The 15952-nt window shown below is 34.2% G+C and overlaps 1 protein-coding gene across 7 annotated transcripts in view; it reads left to right on the forward strand.

The window, feature by feature from the left end:
- The window catches only part of LOC109858752 (cardioacceleratory peptide receptor-like), an 81098-nt gene that overhangs the window by 47263 nt on the left and 17883 nt on the right, over positions 1 to 15952 (forward strand). The window lies entirely within an intron of this gene.

Genomic DNA, 15952 nt, shown 5'->3' on the forward strand with positions numbered 1-15952 from the left:
TATTTTTGATCAACATTTCTTAGCTTATCTCCTTGGATGTCTTTTCTCACGATTTATTAACCGTCTGATTTTAAATTGCTTATAAACTTTAAATTGAATTTAAAGCGAGATTCAATTTGAATTTATAACGAATAAAAAAAACCCGATGCTCGGAAGAAACTTAAATACGATACTCTGTGTGCGCAGATGCGACAATTTACCTCTTCTTTGCGCGATTCAATAAATGCGCGATCGATTAAAATTAAAATTCTTCCGCGCGTACCGCTCTTTTTAAAGCGGAAAGCGCTTTTATTACAGAATTTGCGCATACATGGCGCAGAGTGCGCTCCAAAAACAAAAATACGCCCTTGGTGTATTCTGTCGCAACAAACCGCCGCAAAAGGTCGCGCACCGTCGCGCTCTCACGAGACACACGGGCAACCAAACATTATACATGAGGAAACTTTATTATCAGCACAAAGTATCGTATATACATCTCGCGCGTCGTATCAAGTAATACAACGCGATAATTTACAAAACACAGATGAGATCGCGCAAGTGCGTCTTTCTTGCGGTATGCAATTTGCAGATTAATCTCCCCGCTCTGTCTGCGACAATCTTTGTTATTTTTCAACCAATTTTCGACCGTTTTTGTTAATCGAGTTTTTTTTTCCGCTAACATCATATCTCGCGATTCTGTTTTTCATCGAACCGTGACGCTATTTGCGCGTACTAATTTCGGGATGGTCTTACTGTGCTGAATACGCAGAATTTCCCGAGTCGAAATTTAGCGTCTACATTGAACCTCAATTTTTGAAAAAAGGAAATTTCGGACGTACAGCAGTGTCAAAGTAGCATCTACTTTTTTTCTTACTCCTACTTTGAGCCTATCGGAGCCTATTTTGAGCCTATCAGAGCCTGCAATGCGCAGTCTGATCTGAGAATTGAACCCTACTTTAAAACTTTAGCAGGAAAAAAGGAAATTTCGGATGTACAGCAGCGTAAGTAGGATCTACTTTCTCTCTTACTCTTACATAAAAAAAGAAAAATTGAGGTTCAATGTAGACGCTAAATTTCGACTCGGGTTCTCTTACAACTTTTCATCGAGTCAACATCGTGCGACTTCGCGCATACAGTATGCATATTCATTAAGTGAGAAACGGAGAGAACACAATGCGACACACACAAGGCGTACGAAAAATATATTTTTTGTGTGTAATTCGCGGATTGTCCATCGCGCGCGCGCGAAAATCGATCCGAGAGAGAGTGGTCGTGAATAGAGCGTTTCCGCGGCGGAGTGTATAATCGACGTTGCAACGAAACGCGTCGAGTCATCGTCGATAAAGTAAACGCTGTTTGGTTGGCGGAATTATGTTACTGACGAAAAAAAAAAAAAAGAAGAGAAAAAATATTGTGTCTAAAGTATAAAGAGCAGCGTGTGCATCGCAAACGCAGTGGCGGTCGGTATAAATAAAACCCGCGGCGGGTATACAACGTTGCGGCGATTCCGCAACGCGGAATAAAGACCACACGCGGAATGTATTATCGCGAGAGAGGGAGAGGGTGGAAACACACAAATTTACATGAGCAAAGGCGCGGCGGAGTCTGTTATTACACTCCCGTTTCGAGACTCCGCGTGTCGTCGACCTTTAGAAGCGAGTCGGAAATGGCCCGTTCAAGCAGCAGCGCGCTCGTCATCTCGAAGGATCTCTGATGAAACGAGGGTGTTGCTCGCCTCGTTTAGACCGAGATGAAAATTCAGTCCCTTTTCGACGAACGTTTCTCCGATTCCTTCCTTCGTGTCTTACCTTAAAACGGGATACGTCTGTCACTTGCAACAGACGTTTTTCGGATTTTCGATGATAACATTCCGATGATTGCGCGCGAAACTCAATACGAAATCCAATGCGCGCTTCTCCCATCGACCGTGTTTGTCAAAGGAAACATTTAAGCGTTCATGCGAGTTAACTAAATGCGCGCGTATTATTCACCACTTCCCGAGTCGAAATTTGCGCGTCTACATTAAACCTCAATTTTTGAAAAAAGGAAATTTCGGACGTATAGCAGCGTCAAAGTAGCATCTACTTTTTTTCTTACTCCTATTTTGAGCCTATCGGAGCCTATTTTGAGCCTATCAGAGCCTGCAATGCGCAGATTGATCTGAGAATTAAACCCTACTTTAAAACTTTAGCAGGAAAAAAGGAAATTTCGGACGTATAGCAGCGTCAAAGTAGGATCTACTTTCTCTCTTACTCTTACATAAAAAAAGAAAAATTGAGGCTTAATGTAGACGCTAAATTTCGACTCTGGTCGGGTTACAAACATTTCCCCGCAAAAATCATGTCATTTCGAAAACGTATTTAATAATATTCTTAATTTATTTCGTTTTTTCATTTTTCGTTTTTGCGAACATATAATAAAATAGAAGATGCGCACGAAGAGAATTCTTCCTGGAACTTTATTTTACACGATTTTATAGTGAATCACAAATTTGTAGAGAGAACTCGGTAAACACTCGCTCTACAAAAATGATTCTGTTAATATCTGAAAGTTTAATTTCAATATGCCAGTTTAAACATTTAAAATATGATGAAGGAGGAAAAGCTTTCTTTATTTTTGCTCCCACGTTACTTTCCATCAGTGAAATTCTTGGAGATGATTTAAATGCGATTTCTCAGGGATGGTTCAAATGTGATAATCATCGCGCGAAATGTGATTTTCATCAAGGAAGATCGGAATTAACATGATTTAAGCGCGGACTTTGAAATTACTTGAAAATAAATAAAGAGAAGGAAAGAGAAATAAATATTTTAAGTACGGTATAATTTAAATTACATTTCTCAAAAGACCAATAGGTTAGTTATGACTTTATATTATTTGCAAATACACATTTTTTTATTTATATTTGTTATTTCTTACGTGTAAAAAACAGAACATTTCTTATTAATCTACTTCCTCTTCTTCTACCATTTCTCTCTCTCTCTCTCTCTCTCTCTCTCTCTCTCTCTCTTCCTTCTCTTAGATAAAAAAGTTATTATCTCTCTTATATTACGTTCAGATTTTTTAATTACTTTCTATTAAAACTTTTTCCATTATATTGAAAATACTTTGGTTTTGACACATCGTCAACCATTTCTTTATCTCGCCAAGATGTTTCGTAAGCCAGAAAAGTTTACGAGAAATATTAACGACTTTATTTTTAATAAAAAAAAAAAAAAAAAAGACAGAAAAGATAAAAACCATAAATCCTGTGCGAGGAAACGACGCCGACGTTTCCGCGCAAGCGTGCAGATGGATATCAAGGCACAAACTTTTCAGGGAATGTGAAACACCTCGGTGGCGGCTGCTAGTTCCATTTTCTTCTAGTTTCTATCTCGTGAATTGAAATAAATTCACAACGAATTCGGTTTCTCTCGAATCTCTCGGCATCTCCGTAAACACAAAAGCTATTCATGCGGTTATCTCGTTCGTGAGCCATACGAGAATGACTGTTCTAAAAGCACGCGTATTTCATTGTTGTACCGCTTGTTCTTTTTGTTGAAAACGTACCAACATTAACGCGACACAATAATCTAATATCGCGTTCTTGCGAATGTATCTCTGAGAGTCTACACCGAAAAAATTGTATTCTTGTTTTGAGGATATCCCACTTACTTTAAGTGTATTTTATACTAAAATAGGCGCCAAGAAGAGTTTCTTATTTTAAGAGAAAAATCCTCTAAATAGTAATATTAATAAGAATATATACTGATTAGAATATAAAAAGCCTCTATAGAAAAACATATATATATCTCACTATCAAAAAAGACTATATTCTTAAATAAAGGATATATTCTTAATTTCAGAAGAATATCATCTAAAATCTTTAAGAAGATTTTTTAAGTATAAAATCTTCTACTTACGAGAATATAATTTTTTTGGTGTAAGAGTCCGAAGAGAAATACTGTACTTTTAAAAAATTGCACAATCCGAAAAGCAATTCGTAAATCATCTCGAAAATCATAATTCTTTAACTTCGGCAAAAATAATATCACTGGATAAAAATTGCAGAAATTGAAAGATAACAAGTTTTGTTTTTTTTTTTTTTTTTAGCTTTATCTGAAAATGTATGTGAGTAAGACAATTGTCTTTAGGAAGAGCCTTAAGTCTCATTTCATATCGTGGAGTGCTATATCACTTTATTGTGCTGAAAACGAGAGAAAAATGATTCAGATACATCATGTACAAAACGTGTGTGTATCTGATGTGTGCGTGTGTACGTACTCGGAAACCTTTAAAAAGCTCTTTATATTATTGTAAATTAAATTCGAGATGTTCACTACGTAGAAAAATTATTTTACGGAATTATTTTATTTGCACATAATTCGATTCATGAATGTAATTCGTTAGAATGTAAAGTTAAAAAACGCGTTCTTTTTAACAATTCGCAAGAATATTTACGTAATTGTGTGTGTGTGTGTGTGTATTATTTATTAAACAGTAAAACCTATTTTCGGGATCCTATATCAACCAATGCGAGAGAATCACGGACGCGAGGAAGAAAAATTAAAAAGCGAAGTAAAAAAGTTAATTTTAAAAAGTGCAAACGAAGCGAAAAGAGACAGTAGCTTTATTTTTGCAAAAGAAACACAGAGAAAAACTAGAATATCCGCCACCTTTATTTCATCTACTAATGCCTCAAAAGTTGTTACGTTGTAAATATTTCGTTCATCTGTTTCTTAAACCTAAGAAACCAGTGTAACAAAGATAGAAGCACCGATCAAGATGGATATGATAAACGTGGTCAAAAAAACTCGGTCACGAAAGATCGCTTATAATTTTCAATTATGCGGGATAAAAAAATAAAAAAAATAAAAAAAAGAAGAAGTAAAGTTTTCCAATCATTTCCCACGTTCGTTGTGCCCGTGTACAATTTATGCATGCAAATATATCATAAACAAACCAAGTCGAGCACATAAATTAAAGCGAACGTTCAGTGATTATCCGAACTCGTATATCAAACTAATCGATAAACAGAACGGAGTTTTATTTAGTAGTTCTCGGATTTTATGAGAGTTTTTTTTTTTCAAAACAAAAGAGTGTTCTAACTACAGAATGTTCTTGGAAGATTATAATGAAAACCATCGCGATGCGAGAGGCGGAGAACGAAATAAAGGAATGTCGGAAGCGAAGGCAGACGCTCTTGTTGCGGAAAAGAAGAGGAAAATGTTTATATACACGCTACACTTAGCGTCCGCGCGTTCATGGCTATGTCATCACAATTTCAAACGCAATATTAAGCGTTCTGGCACGTTTAGTATCGTCGTTGCGAATCTCGAAACCTTCGCGCTGTGTATAGATACAGCGTGTACGAAATACGAAAATTACATAACATGAGCATAAAATTTTTTCTGCACTTTTTTTGATAAATATTTATCAAACTTAAATTTCTCGTTATTTTATATATTGAATAGTTTTATATAAAATATTTTCCTCAGTAAATACAGCATTTTATTTGTTTTCTCTCTTCTCTTTCTCCCATACTTTTTGCTTTTTTTTAGATTAAAAAATATTTGAACATAAATAATTTGTTTGTATATATATATCGTGGTGTAAACTTATAAAGTTACAAATTGATTTAATATTACAAGAAAACTGTTTTCGTTATAAGACTTGTTTTTACAAAAGTAAATAATATTACAAAATACAAAATGTGTGATATCTCGAAAAACTTATATTTTCAAAAAAAGGTGCCAGAACAGGCGCCAAATACACGCACAACACGTATTGTATTTAAAATAAAAATTTTAGAGAAAACATTTTAGAGAAACAAGTCTTTGTAGTAAACAAAAATATTTTGTATTATATAATGTAGAACAGGTTTTATAGAAAAAGAATTGTTTGTAATATTAAGTCAATTTTTAATTTATTAATTTAAATACAATACGTGTGTTGCGCGTGCACTTGGCGCCTGTTCTTATGTTTTTTTAAAAAGGTAAGTTTTTCGAGATATCACACATTTTGTATTTTGTAGTATTATTCACTTTTTTTTTTAATTTCTTGTTTTTGGTTGGGCAAATTTGAACTGATTTGCTGGGTGTTGTGCAAATTAATAACTTTTGACACAAACACATTCGCACACAGACTAATTCAATTTTAACTAACTGACTAACTTTTAATTTCATAACTCTTCGTCATTGTAAGAATCAGGAAGGATTGATCTATTTAAGGTACATTTTTCAAATATTATATTAAAATTCTTTTAATTGTTAACTAATAATAGATTAACTCCAATGTAAACAAACACACAAATTTTATATACAGTAATCCACTGAGGAAGGTTCAAAATAAACCGAAACGTTTGAATAAAAGATATTGCATTTAAATTATTTGAACAACACCCAGCAAAACGGTTCAAACTTGCCCAATCAAAAACAAGAGATTTTTAAATACGTTAAGAACATAATTCAAAGCAACATCAACATCTATTATTATTTACTTTTGTAAAAAAAGTCTTATAAGGAAAAAAGTTTTAATATTAAATCAATTTGTAATTTATTAATTTTTAATTTTTTACTTTATAAAGTTAAACTATATAGTCTATTAATTTTTAATTTATTAATTTTCAATCTTTTACTTTATATATACTACTGTAAGGTCAGTGATCTCGGTCACGTGACCGTGGCGGGGTCAATGACTTCAGCCGTGTGGCCGCGGCGAGTTCAATGACCTCGATTACGTGACTACAATGACATATTATATGTATATGTACTTAAAGTTAAAGTATATAGTTTGTACTTATTTTGTGCAAAGTTTCAAATCAGTTTATTGAAAAAAGTTATATTGGAGGTATTGCCGATGCAAAAAATATCCGTTTTTTGAATTAATTTTTTAACATACATTTAAAGTATATAGTTTCTAGTTATTTAGTGCCAAGTTTCAAAACAGTTTATTAAAATAAGTTCAGAGGTGTTGCCGGCGCAAAAAAAATGTTTTTATCCGTTTTCTGAATTAACGTTTTATCATAAATTGATTATAAATTGAAAGTTGTAGGTATTTCGTGCTAAGTTTCAATGTGGTTTAGAAAAAAGTTATATTGGAGATGTTGCCGGCGCGAAATCACTAGCCGCGAGGAACATTGTCGAAGCGATCAGTACTATCGGAAGTGTTGCCGGCGCGAATAACGCGAACCACTATCGTGCTCCGTGATTCTCTCTTTCTGTTTCTAACTTACACTTCCTGTCTTTCTTTTTTTTTGCGTTAAAACGCGCTCGTATATGTATGCCATCTGGCAGCAGGCACACATGCGCACAATTTGGTCGCACGACGTTTCTGAATCGTAAAGTTTTCACTTCGAAACTTAATCGTCGTATTTATGTCGAAAAAAATCAAAAACAAACAATAAAAACGCAACAATACTTTTTTTTTATTTTTTCAACATGAATCGAACGAGACTAAAAAGAAGTCGATCGGTTCAGTCGTTATTAAAAAATGGCTGATTAAAAATCTCCCCTCCATTGAATGAAATGCCTGATTTTTGCGTACAAGAGACATAGGGTGCGTTCCGTTTCTCGCATGAAATGCGTGAATGTTTAATGTAGAGCATGAAGTGCAGAAGAACGTTCCGTTTCTTCATGCACGCGCATTATATGCTTTTATAACGGAACGGATTTCATGCAATTCACGCGGCTAACCTGTAAACTTTGAACAGGTCTCCCGAGCTATTAACAAAGAAGAAAAGTTTCTTGCACAATGGAAGAAATAGCGATGGCGATAGAAATAACACCAGTTTTAAAGAGTTTATATTTATAAATAACGTTTATATTTATATAAATAAGCAATAGCGATAAATTTTCCGACGAGTTGGAATTCTGTGTTTACCCGAGTCGAAATTTAGCGTCTACATTGAATCTCAATTTTTCTTTTTTTATGTAGAAGTAAGAGAGAAAGTAGATCCTACTTTGACGCTGCTATACGTCCGAAATTTCCTTTTTTCCTGCTAAAATTTTAAAGTAGGGTTTAATTCTCAGATCAGACTGCGCATTGCAGGCTCCGATAGGCTCAAAATAGGCTCTAATAGGCTCAAAGTAGAAGTAAGAAAAAAAGTAGATGCTACTTTGACGCTGCTATACGTCCGAAATTTCCTTTTTTCAAAAATTGAGGTTCAATGTAGACGCTAAATTTCGACTCGGGTATTGCTTATCGCTATCACTATTCCCACGCATTGTGCAAGAAGCTAAAGAAAAAGAGCGTGAATGACAACCCGGTAAAAAATTTTTCATATATACTTATACACAAATTAGAATTATTATTATATCTAATTATCCAAATTTATATGCCGAATATGTCCATACAATTTTATACACGAAGAATTTCTTTTTTTAAGAGAATGGCTTCAGAGATATTCCATATCAAATTACAAAATAACTCTATTAGTATCATGTTAGATACAAAAAATTATATAAAACTATATTTTTACTATATTTAAAAAAATTTTTGATATATAATCATATACACTTATACGCAAATTAAAATTATTATATTTAATTATACAAATTTATAAGCCGAATATGTCCATACAATTTTATACATGGAAAATTTTTTACCGGGAATTTAAAAAAATCACAAATAATTTTTTTAATTACCGTTACATCTTTCACAATAAAAAAGAAGAAGATTCTTGTTTTACAAGTAATAAAAGCAGTGATGAAAGTGATACACTTTCGAGTAGCGACGAAACTGAGTCCACGTTGTTTTTGATATTCTGACGATGAGAAACACAAGAGAAACAATTTCTCGTGAAAAATTAACAGATTATGTTGAACAAGCGGTACCGGGATACCACTTGTTCGTTTTTCGCGCGAAATGCATGAGCTGCATGAAGTGCCTCAGCTCGCGAGATAGGGCACTTCGTGCGATCTCATGCACCGGAAAAGGCGGAACAATTGAGTTGGATCATGCGTGCAGCAAGTGCGCATGAAGAGAAAACGGAACGATTTTCTATGCTTCTATGTGCGCATCATGCGAGAAACGGAACGCAACCCTAGTGTGCTCGCGCAGTTCGAGCGCCACTTTGTTGCGCGTGAACTTGGCGCGAAGCACTAACGTGCCTCTTGATTTCATACACACACACACACACACACATATATATATATATATATTTTTTTTTTTAATCACAGAAATAAGTTATCTTGCTTAAACCGTGTTTATACACTGAGAAAAAAAAGTTGGTGAAGTAACAAAATAGTATTCGATTCAACTATATGAAGCGGTCACGGGCTGTCAATAAAATATTGATTAATGTAAGAAGATATCATGTTTCAATAGATATAATAATTAAATTATACCGAAAGACAATTTAGTTGTCTTAACAAAATTATAATTTGCTTAAATACAGGTAACTTTGAATGTACAACACAATAGGACAACGCAATATTTTGTCTGCTTATAAAAATAAGCAGTTTGATTAAATGAAAAATACTTAGTACAAAGAAATTCAGATTAAATTCAATTAAAGTAAATGAGAATTGCCTATATTTCATCTTTTTTAACAGTATCTTTTATTTGAAATTATCACAACTTATGTTCGACAAAACAATTCATGGTTTAGTGAATTAAATATGTTCATTACCACTATTGTTAATTCAACTTATACGAATTTGTTATCTGTATTACCATATGCTTGAATTAAAAAACCAAGTATTTCAGATAACAAACTGAAACTCAACTAAACGCGTTTAGTTGAGTTAATAGTATTTTTTTCTCAGTGTATTTTACAACATTTCAATCAACAATTTTCTTTCAAGACAAGATCGTAAACATGTTCTCGAATGATTTATGAATTTATAAATCACGCAAGTAATATTTAAAAATGTGTGTTTACATATGTTGATATATGTCCAGGTAGAAAAAGAGTGTACGAGTATTATTGAAAGAGCTTTATCTTTCTCGTGTCCTATAAATATTTTTAACGACAGTGCCTGCATCGCGCGAAAACTATGGTAAATAGCGCAAAACTAATCGTTACACAGTAATTACTCACAAAAGCCAACTGTGCGCAAGTTACTGAGTTTTTTTTTGTTTTGTTTTTGTTTTTGTTTTTTTTTTTTTTTTTGTAAAGAGAATTACATTACGACATTGCAATCAAAAAATCAGGTCATTTGTTATTTTCTCAGCTATTGTGTGTTGACAATATTCTCGCACAACAGTGAATTTTTATTTTTCGATCAATCTTAATTCAGATTTTTGTTTTAAATCTGAAGATTAATAATAAAATTTAAGCGATACAAGAGAGAAAATTACTCTGTTACATCATAAATGTTACAGAAATTTGCTGTTTTGCGAGAGCAAATTTTCTCGACCTTCAAAACATTAGCGTTATCTCGTTGTTTATTCGAATTGCGCGTAGCAAGTTATATTAGCTTTCCTTCCCTTCTGTAAGGATCGTAAAACTAATATTCTTTCCTCGAGCGTCAACACACAGCCTGCTTATGCGGGAAACTGGCGCACGTTTCAAGAGTGCACTCTCGTTGTTGCCGCGATGTTATTAAGGTTGTCGAGCATTTCGTTCGTTCGTTAAAAAAATTATACGAAATTACGAGCAACTCGTTATTCGTTACGCGCTTGTTGGCCAAAGATTGTTCTATAAGGATAGCACACACGTTTCTTTTCTGTATCGTCATCGTTGCTGCACGACGACAATTTATCGCAGCTCGTTACGTTTGTACATACAGCGGCTACCACTACGGCTCGTTACCGGCCAGTTCTTTTTTATTCTTTTCCGGTACAGAGAATGGACTTTAGTAGCTGGCATATACCGCTACTACATGCTGTCCGCGTAACGCGTTCGTTACGGCTGTGCGAAAGTGAGCGCGATCGCGCCGTCACGTAACGTTACGTTAGATATAACAATTATTTTGTTAATACAGATTATATTAATATAAAAATATGTTAGTAGATAATAAATAAATAATTATTGTTGTACGATCTCTTTAATAAAATAAAAGAACAAAAAAAAGTCAACAGGAGGAGAAGAGTCAATGCAAATCAGGATATCGATGTATGAAAACACGTGGTTGTTTTATTTATTAAAACAAGATAATCAGAGAGACGTTTTGATCTATGGATCTCTTCTCGGTAGGATAACTAAAGAAAATAACAGATTGCACATTAGCATAGAAATGGAAAAAAAAATTGACAGTTCTTTGTCAAGAAATGAATTAATAAGATTTAAGTTAAAATTAAAACTGAATAAAAATGAAAATGACTAAATATAATTCAAACACAAAGATAACAACCGCGTTGAACTGATGACAGTTTTTTTTTTACAAGCTCTTCTCTCGCTACTTTGTTTTATTTAAAAATGAAATTTTACATATATATATGTTTCTATTTAATCATTTGATGTAATATCGTTTGTTTGCAATAAATCATTCGGCTCTCGCGGCAATTACAACGAACGAATGAGCCTGTTTGCGCGCCAGTTCTTCTACACCGTAAAGTTAAGCTCGGCGCAACCAGTCGATGTTGTAACTAGCAATTCCACAGCACAATCTAAAATTGCATTCAATCCCTGGGCAATAGAAATAAAAAGAGGGAGAGAGAGAGAGAGAATGGAAGAGAGAAAGAGAGAGAGAGACTATCGTACGTAGGTAGGCACATATATTGCGGTAAAAAAGTAACGTCAGTCATCCGAATAACTCGTTAAAACAACCCCCGTATCCATATATACCGTAAACTTTCTGTAAAAAAAAAACAAAAAAAAAAACAATTCTCGTTATCGCTGCCGTTCAACGTATTCAATTATCCATAAAATCTGAAAAGCAGCAAACGCTGTCGCTTGCTTTTATGCAATTTTATAGATAGATTAACAAATAGATTAATCAATTTTTTTTCTTTCTCCCGGGTAAACGAGAGGTAAACGAGAAAGTTAATTTGTGTTTTATTTGTGCTTTTCATTCGAAGCTGATTTTTGCGATTTACATTTTGTTTTATTCTTACCAATGACACACAAACACACACTTACATGACACACGTACATGCGCGGTGTTTCCTTTTTGTTTTTATTTTTGAGTTTAAAATTAAATAAAATTGAAGTCCGTATTAATTACCTCTCAAACAATACGTGTAGCAAGTATGATGCGTGACTGTTCGACATGTATCGAGAGTAAATTTTGTTTCAACGAAAGTTCCACGTATAAAAATGACAGATAATAAAAAACGAAAAACACTCATAAAATATTTTCTATTATTTTTATACGTATACGTCAGTCATTGCTACCCATAAAGCCGGTGCAAATCGACTTAAGAGGGTACTGGAGCCCGGCTTGTAAACTGGATAGAGACCTGTAAACCGACGTTTTTATAACCTAAATTTCTTTATTTTTTAATTTTATTTACTGCACAACATTAAAAGCGCTTCTACAGAAGCAAATAAATATACGAAACTATATAAAGCTTTTGAAAATGGGTATATAATGCTTTTTTGAACTTGTTTTTCATTCATAATGATAGTACATATATGGTATCAAATACACATCATCACAATATTACTTTTTGTGCATCAATTAGACAACCAAATCATATTCTGAGTGTTTCATTAGATTGTTTTGTGTCGTACGTATTGCTGTAGTTCAGTGTAAATACGTACATAAGCTTAGAAATAATTTTATATACATNAACTGTATAAGAAAAAATTTATGCTGAATTTTGACATTCCAAAGAACAACAGCAAACTCTTAGCATAATTTACTTATTTCTGTAGAAGCATTTTGGATTTGATGCAGTAAATACGGCACAAAACGAAATATTAAAACGTCGATTTACAGTCTCTATAGTCGGTATCCAGTACCCTCTTAAGATATTACCCTCACATCCCTGCGGGCGCGGGGGAGCGGAGATAGTTCTATCTCACTCCAATTGAGGAAATGACAACGTCGCTCTTTCTCATACTAATCATAAAATCGCTCGTTTTCTGTGTTATTTTAATTATTACTGAAAAACTGTACGGTACAAGCGTCTGATTTTTCACACATATTTTCTTTATAGTTCAAAGAAACTGTAGTAATATTTTTAGCTAAATCTAAAAATTTGAACTCTAGATATTTAGATAAATGCACGTGATTTTCCTCATTCTCCCTATCACTTCCATGTTAAATCATGCGAAATTCGTTTTCGATTTTCTCAAAAACTGTACGGTAAAAAAATCTGAAAAAATTCAGGGGTTCACCCGATTCGAAATTTAGCGTCTACATTGAACCTCAATTTTTGAAAAAAGGAAATTTCGGACGTATAGCAGCGTCAAAGTAGCATCTACTTTTTTTCTTACTCCTACTTTGAGCCTATCGGAGCCTATTTTGAGCCTATCAGAGCCTTCAATGCGCAGATTGATCTGAGAATTGAACCCTACTTTAAAACTTTAGCAGAAAAAAAAGAAATTTCGGACATATAGCAGCGTCAAAGTAGGATCTACCTTCTCTCTTACTCCTACATAAAAAAAAAGAAATTGAGGTTCAATGTAGACGCTAAATGTCTCGGGCATAGATCAAGTTTTTAAACATTGTGTAAAAGTTTAAAGTAAAACTGAAAATTAGAAAACAATCGAGGGTAATACCTTAACTGTTTGCCACTCGATGAGTGCCTTCATCTCCCGTCGCCGAGTTATGCCAACGATCAATTATATGTACACGTATACAATCGACTTTTATGGAGATTAACTCTGTGTGTGTGAGTGTGTGTGTTTATAGTGGATTAAATGAGTTAAAATATTGCCCGTTCACACCGCCGGCTTTCTTTCATCGTCGCTTCGCGCAAAAAAGCGCGAGTATCGTTGTATTCACGGCGAAACGAGATCATAAATCACGACAATCTTTTTACGATCAGCGAAATTACGCTGTAATACGCGACTAAGTGCTTTGTAAAGATACTTATACTTTGCGGAACGCGAAAAATGAAGCTGGGAACGAGTAGGTAAGTCCGCCGTCTGTCTTATTTTCGTTATCGCCATTTATCTCCGTCAATGGTGCGCATTTGCGCGAACCCATTTACATCGATGGTGTCGCCGTGGATGTAACGCCGTTTGATTCGTATGTCAGAAAACGGATTGTGTGGTTTACACCGTGCGGCGTATACTCGATTTACAGCGCGTTCCTTGACACGTCTCTTGTGATAATCTTGCGAGAAAGATGATGAATGAAGCTTCGATTACCGCAACAACAACACATTGAACATGAAATCACAGATATATATCGTCAATATGTGTGCACAATTAGAAATGAAACACTCACGTGTAACAAATGATCTCCAACTCGCGATAGTTTTTTCATTTGATTTTTCCCCGAGCGTGTAACGCTTTTTCTAATAATCTCCGCATCTCGAATTGATTAATTGCTTTAATTTCGAGAGTAACAGCAGACAACCCATTAATTTCGACGGCTGTCGAGGCGAAATTACGAAGCTTTTCAGCGCAGTGCGCAACTTCGCCTCACGCGCGCGGACTATCAATTTCTCTCGATCATCAAATCTGCGCTTCTTCCTTGCTCCCCCGGAAAGGTCGGCGGGGCGTCTTGCCCGCGCGTCTTCCGCGACGTTTCCCGATCAGACCACGCGATCCCCATTCGCGTCCCCGGTCACGTAACAAAAATCAATCGGCAACATCGATCCTTCCCGCCGTCACACGACAGCCATGCAAATGCGACTATTTAAATGGACTCGCGCACAACCCGCGATGATACGTAGACAGGACGCGAGAATTTATGTAAAGCAAGGGAAACGTCTTTTATCTCCGTATACGTTCCGTGAAATATATCTTCTTTCTTTACAATACGCAAACACACAAAAAGTTTACTTTGCGCAAACAATAATAAACATTATTCAAGTTTCAAGGTCGGGATACCGTGTGCCGGATGCACGTGCAGTTACACGTGTATTTAATTTTTGTTTCCTTTTGTAACGTGTGTTTGTAAATTAATAAACGTGAAAATTCAAATTAAATTCAATTCGAAAGTTTACACAGAATGATTGGTTTGCATCTCAAATATGTAAAATATCCAATTTTAACGTTAATTTACACGGTAAAGAGAAGAAAATACATGTATAATTAATTGCACGTATGTCCGGTATTAACTCATATCCACCCTAATTGTTTTCGCGAGCTTTTCAATTGCAACAATTAAAAAATAAAATGAAATAACCAAAAAACGTAGAGATGACAACAAAATCTATTCGCCATATCCGGTTTTACAAAAGTTGCATCGGTACGTACACTGAGAAAAAAATACTATTAACTCAACTAAATGCGTTTAGTTTTGAGTTTCAGTTTGTTATCTGAAATACTTGGTTTTTTAATTCAAGCATATGGTAATAAAGATAACAAATTCGTATAAGTTGAATTAACAATAGTGGTAATGAACATATTTAATTCACTAAACCATGAATTGTTTTGTCGAACATAAGTTGTAATAATTTCAAATAAAAGATACTGTTAAAAAAGATGAAATACCCGAGTCAAAATTTAGCGTCTACATTGAACCTCAATTTTTGAAAAAAGGAAATTTCGGACGTATAGCAGCGTCAAAGTAGGATCTACTTTCTCTCTTACTCCTACATAAAAAAAGAAAAATTGAAGTTCAATGTAGACGCTAAATTTCGACTCGGGTAGGCAATTCTCATTTACTTTAATTGAATTTAATCTGAATTTCTTTGTAACTAAGTATTTCATTTAATCAAACTGCTTATTTTTATAAGCAGACAAAATATTGTGTTGTCCTATTGTGTTGTACATTCAAAAAGTTACCTGTATTTAAGCAAATTATAATTTTGTTAAAACAACTATATATAAATTGTCTTTCGGTGTAATCTAATTATTATATCTATTGAAACATGATATCTTTTTACATTACAAGAGGGTACTGGAGCCCGGCTTGTAAACTGGATAGAGACCTGTAAACCGACGTTTTTATAACCTAAATTTCTTTATTTTTTAATTTTATTTACT

The sequence above is a fragment of the Pseudomyrmex gracilis genome, unplaced genomic scaffold (genome assembly GCF_002006095.1).
Source record: "Pseudomyrmex gracilis isolate BER0280 unplaced genomic scaffold, ASM200609v1 scaffold_222, whole genome shotgun sequence".
In the NCBI taxonomy this organism is placed as follows: Eukaryota; Metazoa; Arthropoda; class Insecta; order Hymenoptera; family Formicidae; genus Pseudomyrmex; species Pseudomyrmex gracilis.